The sequence below is a fragment of the Sorex fumeus genome, unplaced genomic scaffold (assembly GCF_029834395.1).
Source record: "Sorex fumeus unplaced genomic scaffold, SorFum_2.1 ptg000035l, whole genome shotgun sequence".
Lineage (NCBI taxonomy): Eukaryota > Metazoa > Chordata > Mammalia > Eulipotyphla > Soricidae > Sorex > Sorex fumeus.
Genome location: NW_026606092.1, coordinates 8,532,765 through 8,550,053, shown reverse-complemented (window position 1 = coordinate 8,550,053; position 17,289 = coordinate 8,532,765). Strand labels below are relative to the sequence as shown.

The window sequence follows — 17,289 nt, the reverse complement described above, 5'->3', positions numbered from 1 at the left end:
TCCCAAAGAGGAATCAAAAGATCTATGCTTGGAGTGTCATGCTTCACTCAAGAGAAGGAAGGAATTCGAAGTTCTGATCTCCATCGTCAATAAAGAATCAGGGACACTGTTTCCTTTGCCAAGGCATTGAAAATCAGATGGCTGGACACGTAATGTGATTTGGAGTCAACCACCGGGCTAGAGCTTTTACCGACTGGATTCCATGGGATGTCAAAAGATTGTGTGGCCGCCCACCTACAGATGGTCAGACTTCTTCGTCAAGACCCTGAATGATCGATTTGAGGCACTTCATATTCCTGGAATGAGTAGGCACCACTGGGCTACACTAGCATGTGACAGGAACTAATGGAGTCATTACAGGAGTCCACTTGAGCAAATCATGAATAATGGGATGTCAACTGATCAAGTGATGCAAATGAGTGCAATCATTTTATGTTTGACCCTCTCTCTCTGGACTGATTTAACTCAGCATGATACTCTATGTTCATCCATGAATAGCAAATTTCATGACCTCATTTTTACTAACAACTATGTATTGTGCCATTGTGCAGATGGAACATGGTTTCTTCATTCACTCATCTGTTCTTGGACAAACTTCTGACCTTCTCAAAGGAAACAATGACCAGAGTAAAAGATCATCCATGGAACAGGAAAAATTATTTATCCAACACCCATTTGATAAGGGGTTAATATCCACAGTATATTAAGCACTGGTAGAACTTTATAAGAAATAAAACTATACAACCCTATCAAGAATTGGGAAGAAAAGATAAACTTCCTCAAAGAAAAAATACAAATGGCCAAAAGATAAATGAAAATGTGCTCTACATCATTAATTATCAGGGAGATGCAAATCAAAACAACAATGAGATGTTATCTCAAGCTACAGAAATTGCTACACATCAAGAACAACAACCAGTGCTGGCATAGAAGCAGAGAGAAAGGAACTCTCATTCACTGCTGATGGAAATACTGATTGGTTCAGTATTTCTGGAAAACAACATGGACATTCCACAAAAAGTGAGAAATTGTGCTTCCATATGACCCAACAATACTGCTCCTTGGAATATACCCTAGTAGCCAATGCAGACAAGCCATCTGCACTCCTGTGTTCATTGCAGCACTGTTCACAATAGCCAGAATCTGGAAATAACTCAAACTCATCAGTCTTTAACTTGCTAAAGTCCCACTTCTTGGAGATGTGGATTTTCTGGTAGCTAGGAAACTTGAACTTGTCTTGGCTCAGAGCTTCAGTCTCATGCTCCCTTTTCTGAAGCTTGACAAGTACAGGTATGATAACCTGGACAATGTGAACCCAGGTCTTAGTGCTCTGGGGCTAGACAGGTTTGGAGACTGAGATTGGGGTCAGCACAGAATAACTAGGAATGTCCACTGCAAAGAGTTGTCTCTAAGGTCTGTTAGAACTGACCGTACAAGCCATAGGGAGCAAACACTACCTAGAAAGCTGCTTGTTCTTTGTGACCATTGCACACAGGGTCCAATGGGACAAGGTAAGGTAAGGTAAGGTAAGGTAAGGTAGTACTGTCCTCCCGTTGTTCATTGATTTGCTTAAGCGGGCCCAGTAACGTCTCCATTGTGAGACTTGTTGTTACTGTGTTTGGCATATCGAATACGTCACGGGGAGCTTGCCAGGCTTTGCCATGCAGGTGAGATACTCTCAGTAGCTTGCCAGGCTCTCCAAGAGGGGAAAAGGAATCGAACCCAAGTCTGCTGGGTCAGCCTCATGCAAGGCAAACGTCCTACCTGGTGGCTATCGCTCTAGCCAGAGCACCAGGAAAAAAATTTTAAGATTCTTACTATGGCCTAATAGACACTGCAGGATGTGGTTCCAGGCTGTCTCTGATATGCTAATATTATATAATGATATAGCATATCATTGATATGCTAATATTTTATCATCTCAGGACATTTTTTCCTAAATCTTATATGCCAGAGATTATGTATAGATATTTGCTATACTGCTAATAGCAATGTTCAGACATGCAACATTGTCAAAACACACCCAGAATCAGGGTTCCTACGATTCTTCACTGCTGTTTAGGTCCCCTCTCAACCCCATCCCCTTAGCACTCTTAGTTCCATAGGCAGAATCTCAGAATCTGCTTTCATTGACCATTTTAATTTTCTTACTATGCTTCTTTACGTTCTTTATAGAAGGACATTTGATATCTGTACCCTTTCCTCACTTCATGCAGCAGTGATACTCTCCAGTTAAATCCATGTAGCAGTAAATTGCAAGATTTCATCTTTTCTTGCAGCCAAGTAGTCTTCCATTACATTGTGTGTATGAACCAAAGTTTCCTTATCCACTCATCTGTTCTTGGGTTCTTTCCAGATCTTGTTTCCAGATCTTGGCTGCTATGAATAGCATTGCGAAAAAACATAGGGGTGCAAATATATTTTTGAATTGACTGGTTTTTGGGCTCCTGGGAGAGTTTCCAAAGAAACATTATTAGCTTATGTGGGTTATAATTAAGCTCAACTCTTAATTTTTTGAGATATCTCTATAGATGGTGGACGGTTGACATTCCCACCAGCAGTGGATGGGAGGGGGGGAGGTCCCTTTTCCACACGTTCCCACCAGTACTAATTGCGTCAAATCTTTTTAATGTGTGCTGGTACCACTAGTGTGGGGTGCAAACTCATTGTTTTGATTTTCAGAGCGATAGCACAGCGTGTAAGGTGTTCGCCTTACAAGCGGCCAACATGGCCGACCCGAGTTCGATTCCTCCGCCCCTCTCGGAGAGCCCGGCAAGCTACCGAGAGTATTCGATATGCCAGACACAGTAACAACAAAGTCTCCAATGGAGACGTTACTGGGCCCGCTCGAACAATAAAAAGTGAGGAGGAGTACTTACAGATGCCTATTGGCCACTGTATGTATACTTTGAGGAAGTATCTGCTTAGCTTTTCTCTCTTCTCCCCATTTTTTGATTGTTGTTGAAGTTGTTGAGTTTTGTGAGTTATTTGTGAATCTTGAATATACTAGTCTATCCCCTAATATGTGATGAGAAAATATTTTCTCCCACCCAGTGGGCTATCGTTCGTGGTTCCCTCACTTAAAATACTCTTTCTTATAGCTGCTTGATTTCTTTCAGTCAGGTCTCTTCTCATAAGTGACATCTCAAAAGGAGTCTCTAAATACATCTTAGCTGAAATAGCCATTAGCCTGCCACCATCCTTTGCTGTATATAGATTTTCTCTGAGGGGAGAAGAGATAATGGTTATTCTACCTAATATTCTGTTATATGTGTTTATTCCTTCCCTTTACTTTTATAAGCTACCCGAGGATGAGATCTAAACTCACCCTGCCCTTGTACCATTTTATTCCTTATATGCTCATAATATTTTGCATAGTAGGTTCTGATATGAGTTTGCTGAATGAATGGCACATGAATGACTTGCTTTTGCATGGGTTAGTTGTGAAGACTAAGATAATAAATGTTCAGTATTCAAAGAAAGTTGCTCTTATAAAAATAATAAAAATGGCTATAATAAACTTATAACAGGGTCAACTCTTTATTTGCTTTATAAAAGCATTCATAGGCATCATGCCATCTATGACATCTATGACATGACAAGTAAGATTCTTTACTAAAACGTCAAGACTTCTTTATGGTATATAAAAAAAGACTTACTCTTTTCAGATGTTACTTCAAGCCATTAAAATGAAAAAAATTCTGTCAAATAAACTTATTATTTAAAAAATATCTCATAGTAAATGTAAAGGTAAAGGTAAAGGCCCTCCCATTGATCATCAATTTGCTCGAGCGGGCCCAGTAACGTCTCCATTGAAGACTTCATTGTTACTGTGTCTGGCATATCGAATACGTCATGGGGAGCTTGCCAGGCTCTGCCATGCGGGCGAGATACTCTCGGTAGCTTGCTGGGCTCTCCGAGAGAGATAGTAGATAACAACTATTAAAATGAAACTTAAGCCACAAGCCTAATATCAGATTATAGTAATATTAAATCTCTGACAAATTTGGCAAATGAGGTATTATAAAAAATGTGACTAAGAAGAGGGACTAGAAAATGTGTGAGCAGCACAAGAAATGCCAGCACATTGGCACTGAGAACTCTGAGATCACAGGTCAAACCACAATTTATAATTGGAAGTCCACAGCTTACAAATTTGATAGACACCAGACCTAAGTCTAAGATTATTATTTTTTTTCTGGGAGAAGGGTCTCAGATTTGAAACTAGGCCCTTACCCATGGGAAATATGTGTTCTACTGCAGAACCACGTCCCAAACCTCCGAAGTCTAGGAATTTTATTATTATTTTTTTGGGTGTTAGCTTTTGGGACATATCTGGCAGTGCTCAGGATTTACTCCTGACTGTGCTCAGGGATCACATCAGGGCTAAGGGGACCATATAGTGTGCTGGGGATTGAACCTGGGTCAGCTGCGTACAAGACAAGCACTCCACCTGCTTGAACTCTCTCTCCTGGCCCAGAAGTCTAGGAATTTTAAATAAAAGTAAAGTAAAGGCCCTCCCGTTGATCATCGATTTGCTTGAGCGGGCCCAGTAACGTCTCCATTGGAGACTTTGTTGTTACTGTGTCTGGCATATCGAATACTCTCGGTAGCTTGCCGGGCTCTCCGAGAGGGGCGGAGGAATCGAACTCGGGTCGGCCATGTTGGCTGCGTGCAAGGCAGATGCCCTACCCGCTGTGCTATCGCTTCGCGCGAATTTTAAATAAAGTTCAAACATAATAACAGTTCCTGGTTCTATAAATGAATATGCTCTGGCTGCAGACTTTATTATTATTATAAAATATTTCATGTGATTAAGTGACTTTTTAAAAGACACCAAAGAAGTTAGAGACAGAGCCAAAATTAGAAAGAACTCTTAGTTCTTAGTCCTGTGTTTAGATTTCTATTTAGTCAAAAGGCCTCTTTGCAAAATGTGGTACTTGTGAAGCAGAATTGTTTTCAAAATTTAAAATGAGTCAATTTAGATGGACTAAAACCATAATGATAAGAGTTACCAACTACTTAACCCCTACTTTGCCCCATGCATTATTAAGCTTGATGTAAATTCTATTTTTAACACTTTCAACTGTGCAAAGTAGGCATTCAAGGACACATTTTTTTCTCTTAGGTGAGAAATAGAAAGTTAAAGTTTTTGTCCAACACCGCATGACTGAATTTGTACTCAAAGATTTACTATGCTATAGTATTCTTTTATACAACACATTTGCTACCAATACTCATTTACTAAGCTCCTTCTATGTTAGAAGCACTTGGAAAACCTCAGACATGCTTTAAGCCTTTCAGTACAGTGTAAGCATTGCTTATTCTGATTTCAAACCTTTATTATTCGTCTGGAAACTGCGTGAAGTCATGCTGTGCTGTTCACCTGCATTACTCACATCTGGATGGACTATCAGCACAATCTTTGCTCCCTCTGTTCTTTTTGTTTTTCTTTCAGACACTTCTTTTACTTGTTTATTTTTATTTATTTTTCTTTAAAATTTTTAAAAATTCAAATCACAGTGAGATACTGTTATCCTAACAAGATACACAGTTACAAAGCTGTTCGTGGTTGGGTTTCAGTTATAAAATGTTCCAATACCCGTCCCTTCACCAGTGGACATTTTCCACCGCCAATGTCCCCAGTTTCCATTATTTCCCCCTTCCCTGCTTCTATGATAGATACTTCCTTCTCTATCTTTCTCTATCATTTTATTCACTCCCTCTATTCTAAGCAGGGAAACAGTAATGTGTTTTCATTTTATCTCAGAAGGAATAAACCAGCAATACCCACTGGTAGTAATAATAAAAATCATCACTTGTTTTGCCTTCCCTATGTCAATATTGTTCCAAGCATTTACACCCTTAATATTAAACAAAAAAATTTGTGTTTTAAATATGTTTAAAGTATGTTTCGATTTTGTAAGTACATATATACTTATTTTTTGTATAGCAATATTTGTTTATTTATTTGGTTCAAAGGACCATACTATGAGTTGCTCAGAGCTATTCCCACATAGGGCTCAGGGTTAGTTCTTAGAGGAGCTCTGAGGATCACATGGTATCAGGAATCAAACCTGGGCCTTCAAAGCCTGCACTCCAGCCTAATCAGCTGGGATTAGGCTGATTAGGAGATTCCCAGCTCTATGGAATTTCTCTTGCGTGGTCATACCCAGTGATGCTCAGGACTTACTCCTGGCTCTGTGCTCAGGGATCACTCTTGGGAGTGCTCAGGTATCAGATGCTGTGCAGGAGATTCAAACTAGGATTCCATAGATGAAAGGCAAATACCATGCTCCCCATACTATCTATCTGGCCGCAAAGTTCAAGTCTATCAAACTTTTATTAAAATTGTTGGTGTTGTTTGTTTCTTGGAAATTTCACTACTCGAAACTATTTTTACCAATATTTAGAAAAAATTGAAATCAAGTGCATTCTTTTAAGTACATATAGCCTTTTAAAAGGATTTTTAAAACTTTGCAAAGCGTTTCCTTATTGGCCTTAGCATTTAGAAATATGTGGATGGTGTGATTCTCAGTTTTCATGCACACAGAGAGTCCCTCTTTTGTATGGAGTTTTAGTTATTTTAAAACCAGCAAGTAAAATATAGTGGTATGTGGACCGATATTTCTCATGTCATTTGAACATTATTGTGTGCCAGTGAATACTTTCCAGAAGTGATCAGAAATTCTTTCCAGTAGAAATTGTTCTCTTTTCTTCTGAGAGTCGTGGGAAGGATCACATCTGAGAGCAGCTCTCACAGTTAAACTGATCCAAGGATGGGTGCATGGGTTTGATTTGATGAGTGAACACCAGGAAATAATGGGCACATGTTCCTCAACCAATAGTGCATGTCACAGACTGTTTGCCTGGAAACAATCTCTTACATCTAGTTTAATACATATGATTCCATATGTCTAAGGATGCCAATGAAGAATCCAAAAAAAGAAAGTATCATTTGTCTTCAGCCACCCGGTCAGAAAGACAATGATACAACTATTATACACATGATGTGATAAACAGAGAACTTTGTTAAGCTTAGCAACAAACTCTGTGACTTGCTGAACTGACCTTTAATAATTTCTGACATTTGAAAGAGTTCAGTCTTTGTGGTTGTTTAGAATATCATCCCCAAATATGAAAGAATAAACATATTCCTTTTAATATAGCCACTAAATTATTCCTCCCATAGAAAACTCCACATTTTGCCCACGGCCTAAAGGACCAAAGAGTTTATATATTTACTGTGAACATTGTATTGATTTTTCCCAGTTTTAAATCACCACTCCTTGCAGGATTTAAGTTGATTATTGCTTCAATTTTGCACAAAGAAATTGAAAAATAAAGCAATGCTTCTCTTGATGAGTGTTTCCTACAGTGGCTGATGCTGACCCTTGCTGGGACCTTGAAAAATCCATGATGCAGCAGGAGTAGCACTGGGTGCAACTGGATGACTCCTTCTGAATGTCTCTTAAAGGAGGTAGATTTTTTTTAATGGGTAAATATAGTGGGGATGCTGACTGATTTTTTGCTATCTTTATTTAATTTATGTTTTTAAAACTTTTTTGAATTGAGGTACTTTCATTTATAATACTCTTAACAATCATTTCATGCTTACATTATTCCCACACCACTCACTACCAGAGTGTCTGCTTCCATCCACCAGTGTCCCAAAATTCCCTCTCATCCAACCTCCACCATCCCACCAATTAAACTTGTAGACTTACTCTCCATTTCTGTTGCTCCCTTACCATGAATCTTTATGTCCCATATATGAGATCATTATTTTGTATCTGTCCCTTCCTCTTTTCTGATTGATTTCCTCAGGAGATATCCTCCAATTCCATCCCACATAGTGGCAAATTGCATAATTTTGTTTTTCTAACAGCTGCATAGTATTCCATAATATAAATATACCACAACTTTTTGATCCATTTATCCATAGTTGGACATTGGAATATTTCTGTATCTTGGCTATTGTACTAAGTGCATCAGTGAACACAGGTGTGCAAATATATGTTCAAATTAATGTTTTCACATGGGGGGGCAGACGAGAGTCATATTGCTGGGTCATATTGCTGTTGTGAGAAATCTCTGTACTGCTTTCCATACAGGTGGAAACAGACAACGTTTCCAACAACAGTAAATGACAGTTCTTTTTTTCACCACATCCCTGCCAAAATTGGTTATTTATAGACTTTTTTGATATATTACTAGTTTTTTTTCCTGAAAAAGGGAAGTAGTCTAAATAAATTAGGGAGTCTTAGCTCAGAGTTTGTGGATGCTAGAACTCTCTGATAACCAAATTGTACTGCCTTTTCACCTTTTCACTACCTTAGACTCTTAAAGTTTCATTAAAAAATTAAAACTTTTAATTTTCTTCTGTGAGGAGTTGTCTTTCATAGGACAAAGCCCAAAGAGAGTGCTTATAACTCTGCAGAAATCTGTAAACTTAAATTTTTGGTTTACTTTTGGGTCAAACCTGGATGTGGTCAGGGATTACACTTGGATTTGTGCTCAGGGATAATTCCTGAGAACCATATGTGTGCCAGGGCTCAAACCCAGTAGACTGCAGGCAAAGCAAATACCCTTCCTGCTGTATCATGGCTCAATGAATCCCCCACCCCCATTTTTTTTGATTATTAGAAAAGGACAGTGTGCTTATTTATTTTATGAGTAGGTACCATTTTGAAAAATGACATTGTGAAAAACAAAATTATTTTCAAATAAGTCACCCAATTTACTGGTTTTCCTTTTACAAATTTCCTCCTAATACTGCAGCAAGCAGTTCATTTTCATCTAGTGTGTGTTTGGCTATGTTCCAGCTCTGTGATTCAAAAAACTGTCAAAATTTGCCTGGAAGCTTCATCCTGCCCTTTGGGAGCTAATCGGTGCTTAATTGAGTGTTTTTGAAACTTGAAAAAAAGTTACAGCTCATAATAAGAGCCATATGTCAGTAACACACATTTAAAATAACACACACATCTGCAAATAATATATACTCTTGTTATTTAGATCTGCTCTAATGTTTTGTTTTTTAAAAGTATGTAACAAACTACCAAATATTCTATACATATTTTTTTTTCACCCATCCCTCCACCAGTGCACATTCCCCACCACCAATATCCTCGGTATACCCCCTCTCTGCCCTCCCCCTTCCTTCATGCCAGACATTATTCCCTGTAATCTCTCTCTACTTTTGGGCATTATGATTTGCAATACAGACACTAAGAGGTCATCATGTTTTGTCCTTTATCTAGTTTATCTCCCATCCCGACAGATTCCTCCAGCCATCATTTTCTTAGTGATCCCTTCTCTATTCTATTTGCCTTCTCCCCTTTGCTCATGAGGCAGGCTTCCAGCTATGGAGCAATCCACCTGTCCAATGTATCTACTATCCTTAAGTAACAGCCTCACATTATGTTGTTATATACTCTACAAATGAATGCAGTCCTTCTATGTCTGTCCCTCTCTTTCTGACTCATTTCACTTAGTATGATACTCTTCATTTCTATCCATACATATTTTAATCTCTCAAACAATTCAATTAAGAATCTTGTAAAAATTGAAGAGGTTTTTGGTTAACAAGGAACTGTGTACCATACCTGGGAACTCCTTTGCAAGTTTGCTCCCACTCACTCTTTAGACAAAAGAATTTAGATAAAAGGGCAAAAAGACAAGAGCTAAGAGAATATTTGCAAAGCTAGACAGTAATGGGCAATTGATAATGAATTTAGTCCAGACATTTCCCTGGAGAAAGCACAGAAGCTGAATGTTCCCTAACAGAAACTCAGAAAGGTTTTGCAAAGGAAGTCCAAGTAGTCCCTGAAAAAAATGCTGAAATCCAGCTAAGACCCCTTTAATCTTAAACAGCCTGAACTCAGAAGCTGCATATTTGCCAACAGTGGAACTTCCGTACCAAGAAACTTTCAACCCCTTGAGAGAGGTCTGTCCCAGAGCACCTCCATTTCCAGCTCCAGATCACATTCCAACATCTCCTTCTGCAGACCTTCCCCTAAACTCTCTTTCTTTGTAGCTTCTGGGGTGCTGTATCTCAGCATCATGGCCTCCATACATCTTGGCTACAAGTTCCTGCACTTCACTTTATCGGCAACTCCCTTATCCATTGTCTGTTTCTCAAAAATATGTATGAAGCTTCCTTCACATACAAAGTTTCCCTTCCTTCCTTCCTTCCTTCCTTCCTTCCTTCCTTCCTTCCTTCCTTCCTTCCTTCCTCCTTCCTTCCTTCCTTCCTTCCTTCCTTCCTTCCTTCCTTCCTTCCTTCCTTCCTTCCTCTTTTCTATTATTATTATTAGATGGTTCCCAAAGAGATTACATTTGAACATGTGCTCATATTGAACAGTAATAGTCAGATATTATTGTTGGATAATATCTTTGCAGATGAATATAGATAACACATATACAAATTCAAAGGCATAGTGATAACCGGACCCAGAATCTTCTGCCCCTGAACCAGGCTGTTTTCATTGGGGCCTCTCGGAGGTGGGGCGGGTTGAGTTTCTCTCTTCACCATAAGCAGAACCCTGAAAGAAAACCTCCAGAACTCAGCCACAGCACTGCTCAAGGCCACTCTCCAACGTTTGCACAAGCCGCATGCATGAAGAAACCGGCAGAGGAATCCAGGTATGCAGGATCCGGGGCTGAGATCTCCAAGTCTGCTAGGATCAGGACTGAGCCTCCTCCACCCAGATCCCCCATTTTCCAGTAGCTTGGTAGTCACACCCACAAACTGCCCCTGGCGCCATGTAATCCCACCAATGGCCAAGATCCAGAGACTATAAAACATAGCTCCTGGAAGCTCGTGGCCACGAATAGGCCACTCATGTACCGAAAGCAGTACACATGTGTTTGGTTTTAACATACTTACTTACATTCTCTTATATGCATTATCCATCCCTCTCAGAGAGCCGGGAAAGCTACCAAGAGTATCTCACCCACACGGCAGAGCCCAGCAAATTCCCCATGGCGTATTTGATATGCCAAAAACAGTAAGGATCTCATTCTCTTGACCCTGAAAGAGCATCCAATACGGCGCCGTTGGGAAAGATGAGTAAGGAGAAGCTGCTAAAATCTCAGGGCTGGGATGAATGGAGACATTACTGGTCCCCGCTCGAGCAAATCAGTGAACAACAGGATGACAGTGATACAGTGATACAGTGATAATCCACCACATTCTGAAAAATAGAAAAGCAAAATTCTGGTGAAGCTCTTGGCTTCATTTGAAGACATATCACAGTAATGTCTTCCTCTTTTTCAGAGAGATACTCAACCATTCCCCAAGTCTGCTTGTCTGGTGCAGTTGTGCTTTTATTTATTAAGATGACTTGGGACTGGATGAGATGGTACAGGGATAAGGCATATACATTGCATGTGACTGACAATGGTTTGTTTCTCAGCACACATGGTCCCACAGGACCTCCAGGGGCAGCCCTGGAGGCCCTGAAGTACTGTGAGGATGGCCCAGGTAATTCAAATCATGCTTCATCCTCAGCTTTCTCATTGAACCACTGACCTAGTTGGCCAAAATTGCTAGGTGGGGTCTGGGCCTCTTTAGCACTGCTTGGCAGATACAATAAAATTAAAAATAGAATAAAAGACTCTCACATTGATATGTTCATTGTTGTTAACCTGGATGTTTTATGAATACTGAATCATTGTTTGATATCTTGAAATTTGTGTGTTTTTATTTGACATTTTGTTATTTGACAACATTTTTATTGTTGATGTGGATAACCGTATTTATTTTCCATTGTTTTGTATTATGGCTAAACTGCTGTTTACCTGTTTCCTTCATGGGAGTGGTTCTCCCAAATGATTACTGAGTTTCAATATTTTTTTTTCCTTTTAATCCATGGACAATGTTTCTATGGCCATTCTTCAGTTTCCCAAATATTGTCTGTTAATATGCACTTTCTATATTCTTGATGAAACTTTATATGATTAGACTTTAATTTTTCTCCCTATTTTCCTGGTTATAAAATGTTTTCCATTGGGGCATTGATTTTTTAACTTTTATATTCACAGACAAGTGCCTAGATCATAAGTATCCAACTAGATAACTTTTCATAAAATGAATGAAAGAGTATTATAAGCACCTCAGTTATCTCCCTTATTTCCTTTTAATTAATCTCTTCCCTAAAATCAACCATCTCAGTTTCTAATAGAAGAAATTAATTTATTTGTGTTTGACTTCCTTGTTAAGAGTCTAGAGATTAGCCTTGAAACTGATGAAGTGTTTTTTGGTTTTTGTTTGTTTGTTTGGTTTTGTTTTTGTTTTGGGGCCATACTTGGTGGTGCACAGGGCTTACTCCTGGCTCAGGGATGACTCCTGATGGGCTCAGAAGACCACCATATAAAGTCTGGGGGAATTGAACGTGGGAAAGTCACATGCAAGACAAGTGCCTTACGTGCTGTACTACCTCTCTGGCCCCTGCTGAAGTAATTTGTGTAGGGACCAGTGTTTTGTTGGGAATGGGAGAAGGTTGATGAGTACATGAGATAGATGGTAATGCCAACCCATCCTTAAGAAATGTTTTCACTTCTTCTGTCTTTCGCTCTGTTTTCTCCCAGAAGTTTCAAACTTCTGACTAAGTGTGCCTTCCCAATAGCTAATTTTACTTAGAACTTGACAGTGAAAAGTGTCTGCTATGGATTGGGGAATGTAGATTAAGGAAAGATAACGAAATTCAGTTTAAAAACCCCATAGGAACGGTCCAAGATGTAGTTAACATTGCTAAAGAGGTTTGGAATGAATTCTTCAAGCATCAAGAAGCTGAGAAACTCTTTATTGAAGTCAGCGGCTTGATGGCTGCAGTCAACCCAATGAAGAACTCAGCAAATACTACAAATGGGGCTGCATACACCTCAATGAATGTCAGGGACTGATAGGCTATTGATGGTGATATAAAAAGGTATTATAAAGTGGCATAATGTGCCAGTTGGAGCATGAAGATGGTTTTCTGCATAACGGAGACAGAAGAATCACCTAGGAACGACTGGGGAGGTAGGAGATGTCAGAATTGTTCTGAAGTCCGTGAACATCGTTATGTCTCCATAAGAGAAAATCAAAGCATTTATATTGTGGGGAATGAGAGTGCATTAAGTAAAAGGAAAATACAGAAGGGAAATGCTTTCTTTTTATTCTCAACTTAGCCACTTTGCTAAATTTCAAAAATGGTTTAGGTAATGTGGTTACAATAGCATTCACATTTATGGTATTGATGTATACAGTTACTACACACCATAACCACCAAAAATACCCTTGACCCTTCATATCTCACCTCTAATCTGTTCTTTATTTTCCTTCTCCCTCCCCTCACTGCTTGGTTATCTGAGTTTTGCAATCCAAGGCCAAGGATTTGTCTTAGTTGCATATTGTGTATTGCCTTATTTTATCTTTCTGTTATACAGATAAGTGAGATCATTTGATATTTGTCCTTTCTCCCTCTGACTTATTACACTTAACATGATGTCTTTCCATCACATTTCAGTGAATTTCAGATTTTCTTGTAGTGCATAGTAAGTAGGAATATTTCCTTTTTATTAAAGTATATTGGTTTACAAAAGTATAAGTGTATGGTTTATAGTTGCAATGTTTACACATCATGTTCACCAAACAAGTGCTGTTCTCCTACCACTGTGAAGCATATTTATTTTTAAATACTGATTCTTAGTTCTCTTTATTGTGGTGGTGAACATGTGTCAACTTGGAGGATATTTTGGGATGATTTTAATATCTAAATCTGTTAACTGTGGAACTGCTGGTGCTACCACACCTGTGTTCTTTATACTCAATGCATAGAAAGAGGAGGCATACAAAACCCATTTCATATATATCTCAGTCCCAAACCTTTGCCTAGTCTGCATTGTGAATAGAGGGATATGGAAAAAAAGTTAATTGCCCTCTGTGATATGAGTAAGCCTCATAAAATCAGTTAAATATCTAAATATAATAAAAAAAGACTAGTAACTATAAGGAAGAACAAATTCTCCAGCAGACTTTGTTGGATATCATCTATTCCACTGGCTTTCTTGGGTCTCAACCCTGCCAGATCACACTACAGATTTTGGACTAACTAGTCTCCGTAATTTCGGATTCAAATCCTCAAAATAAATCTCTTTCTATACACACACACACACACACACACACACACACACACACCTCTTGGTCTGGTTCCTCTGAAGAACCCTGATAATTAATTGCCTTCATATTTTGGGTATAGAATTTCTTATAGAGCAAATAATTGAAGACACTGAGAATGCAGGATAGTGTTTATCAGGTCTCAGTTTTCCTAGGGCAGAGGTAAACATTTTAGAAAAAAGCAACCATGAGACACCAATTAAGTCTTTGAAAGAAGACACTGTATGGAACCTGGAACATCTGTATGATGTAAAGTCTCATGATATTAAACTAAATTACTATCCTTCACAGTAGAAATTACAAACCCGAGGGAAGAGTGGAAAAATTCCTAAGACTATGCAGTCTAGATAGATGCTGTCTTTCTTGTGCTTTGGGCCACCTGGGGTCACCTCTGGCAAATGCCAGACTGACACCTCCCCTCACAGCACAGGACTGCAGTTTAGCAAGAAACAGGTCTAACTAGCTCTTCAAAACCATTTTATGGCTCATCTTCTTTACAAAACATTCAGATGTGTTCATCTCTGTGGACTATTGGAAGAGAACATTCATCACACTTTCCTAAACATAATGTGGCTTGCAGGCTTAGCATCTCAGATAGAGCATCAGCTCCCAGCATTCAGACCTGACAGCTACAGTCAGCTACTGTCCCTGTTCTCTGTTCGTCTGCACCAAGCTCATTACTATCATCTTCTGTTCCCATCAGAAATCAGCTCTTTGAGAAATGAGACTCGCCACAGTCGCCTTTTGTTCCACTGGTGATTATATAGCTTGTCTTTTAGAGTGCCAAAAGAATAACCCAAATATTTTCTGTATAGTCTGTCAGAGTCTCTGACATTTCTACCATTAGTGAACACTTTTCACAGACAGCAGGAAAAATATCCTAGCCTATATTCTTCAAGTATATTCTAACCAAATGATGATGAATTAGGGATAATATTTGATTATATTTGCTTAATTTCTCCTAGGGCTCATTCAGTGAAGAAAGAAACTTATTATTTGGATCAATTGTTGTGCTCTGTTTTTGTTAAAAACAAGTTTATTAATGCAAAAGCAATCTGGGTGAAATATGCAGATGTCCTTTGTATTAACAAGTTATATAAGATTCACATTCTTATAATTCTTAGACATTTTATGAATAATTCTTGTTACCCTATGCAAGAGTATATAGTAGTACCTTCAACAATGCTATATTAAAATTCTCCACTGGTATAATATAATTCATATGTCTCAATGGGATTAAGCAAATGCTTTCAGAAGTCTCATATGAGCATCTGATGTGCATATGCAACCTCTCATCTTAGTGTCAGTGCAGTGACTTTGTGGTTGAGCCATTAATCATCAGCAGGGCTAAAATAGTGTAGAGAAATTTTGAGATGCAAAAAAATGAATAACCATGTCATTATCAGGTGCTAAAGTCTTTGAAAAGTAAGTAGATTTAACAGGGTCCATCGAAAAGCAACCAGGAATCTGAGTCATTGAGATCCAATAAGGGTAAACTTTGCTAAGAAAAAATGAATGGAGATAAAAGTTTAGTGTTCTTGCAGGGACACAGAGTAACAGGAATACTGTGCCAAGGATAATGGAAATGAAGAAACTGGGTTGGTTGTGAACTAGGAGGAGGGAAAGTGACCTTCCATACTAACTGAAATCATGAGCATCCTGAAAGCAACAACAGTGACTGCTTTGCAACTAAGAACTGGGTTCTTAAAATCCTCTTGTTATGTTGGTAGGATTGGTGCTGAATATTGTATGTCCAAAACTCAACTATGAACAATGTGGTAAATCATGGTGCTTTAATAACATTATTAAAAATCCACTTGAGATAGGATTTATATTGGGTTAAGTTTTATGATTTTTTAAAAAACTCTTGATTCAGTTGCAAATTATTGGAGAGCATAGGGGAATACTGAAGGATGCTTAACCTGAATGAGATGCAGAAGAAGGAAAATATCTGTTGCTTTGTAAATGCTAATGGGAAAAAATCTTTTATATTGGTCTGGTACTTTTGGTTTTGAAATGGTTGTTTTGGATAAAAAGCAATCTCAAATGCCCCGCCCTTTATGAATGTTTCTAGGATTATTGACTACTCAAAATTATTTAAAAAGTTTTCTTTAGATTAAAATGATTAAACATAAAAAATCCTCTTGATATCTGGTAGGGAGTGGAACATCAAGAAAAGTCTATATAGGGAGCCGGAGTGATCGTACACCAGGTTGGGAGCTTGACTTTTACATGGCTGACCAGGGTTTGATCCTTGGCATCCCATATAGTACACGAAACCTCACTAGGAGTGATCTTTGAACTCAGAACCAGTATTAAGCCTATGTCCAGAAAGGGTCTATATAGGATGCAGATACAGAGGGAAAAATATTGTAAATGTTGCCCAAAAGATTTTAATCAGAGGTTTCTGAGACACAGTAGTAGTTTATAAAAAATAAAGAAGAATGGAAAGAGACACATGATAATACCTATGGTTAGACAGTTAAGGGTATTTTAAAGAGAGAGACAGAAAGAGAGATAGAGAAATAGATAGAGAGACAGACAGAGACAGAGAGAATGAAATATCACTGTAGACTTAAAAAGGTCAGATAAAAATGGCAACAGCTCAGAAACTTTTCAGGTATATACACAAACTAAAAGCCTTAGAAAAAAATACACTTTTATCTAAAGGGAGACTAGAATTGACATGATTGATGATCATTTGACTGAACGGAAACTACTGCAGGGTGTTTGGGAGCATATTACTTCAGCAAGAAAATGCACACTGATCTAGCTGGTATTTTCTAATTCTAACCTACCTGGTTCAATGGTAAGAGAACTCCTCATAGAAAACATAACACTGGCTGAGAGTGCATTTCAAAAACATTTTGTTTTCTGATTTTATATAAGTTCTTAGTGAATTTTCCCAACCTATAATGTGAAGAATAAGATATATAGGAATAAGATATTTTAATCTGCTGCATTAGTGATGATTTAACAGATTTATTCACCTCATATTTGGCACATGTATTTCTTTGATTTATTAATGCTAGAAAACTTCAGCTTAGTTCAGTTAAATAATCATTAAGTGCAGCAGATCAAAGTAGGTTATTTCCTTATTGTTTAATCTTTAAGTCAAGACATAGGGG

General features: G+C 38.4%; 1 non-coding gene across 1 annotated transcript; it reads left to right on the top strand.

The window, feature by feature from the left end:
• Window positions 1-13,775: 13,775 nt before the first annotated feature.
• LOC130027015 (small nucleolar RNA SNORA51) lies at window positions 13,776-13,906 on the top strand. Its single transcript, XR_008792962.1, has one exon. It is a non-coding gene; the product is annotated as a small nucleolar RNA SNORA51 (small nucleolar RNA).
• The last annotated feature ends 3,383 nt before the right edge of the window (window positions 13,907-17,289 follow it).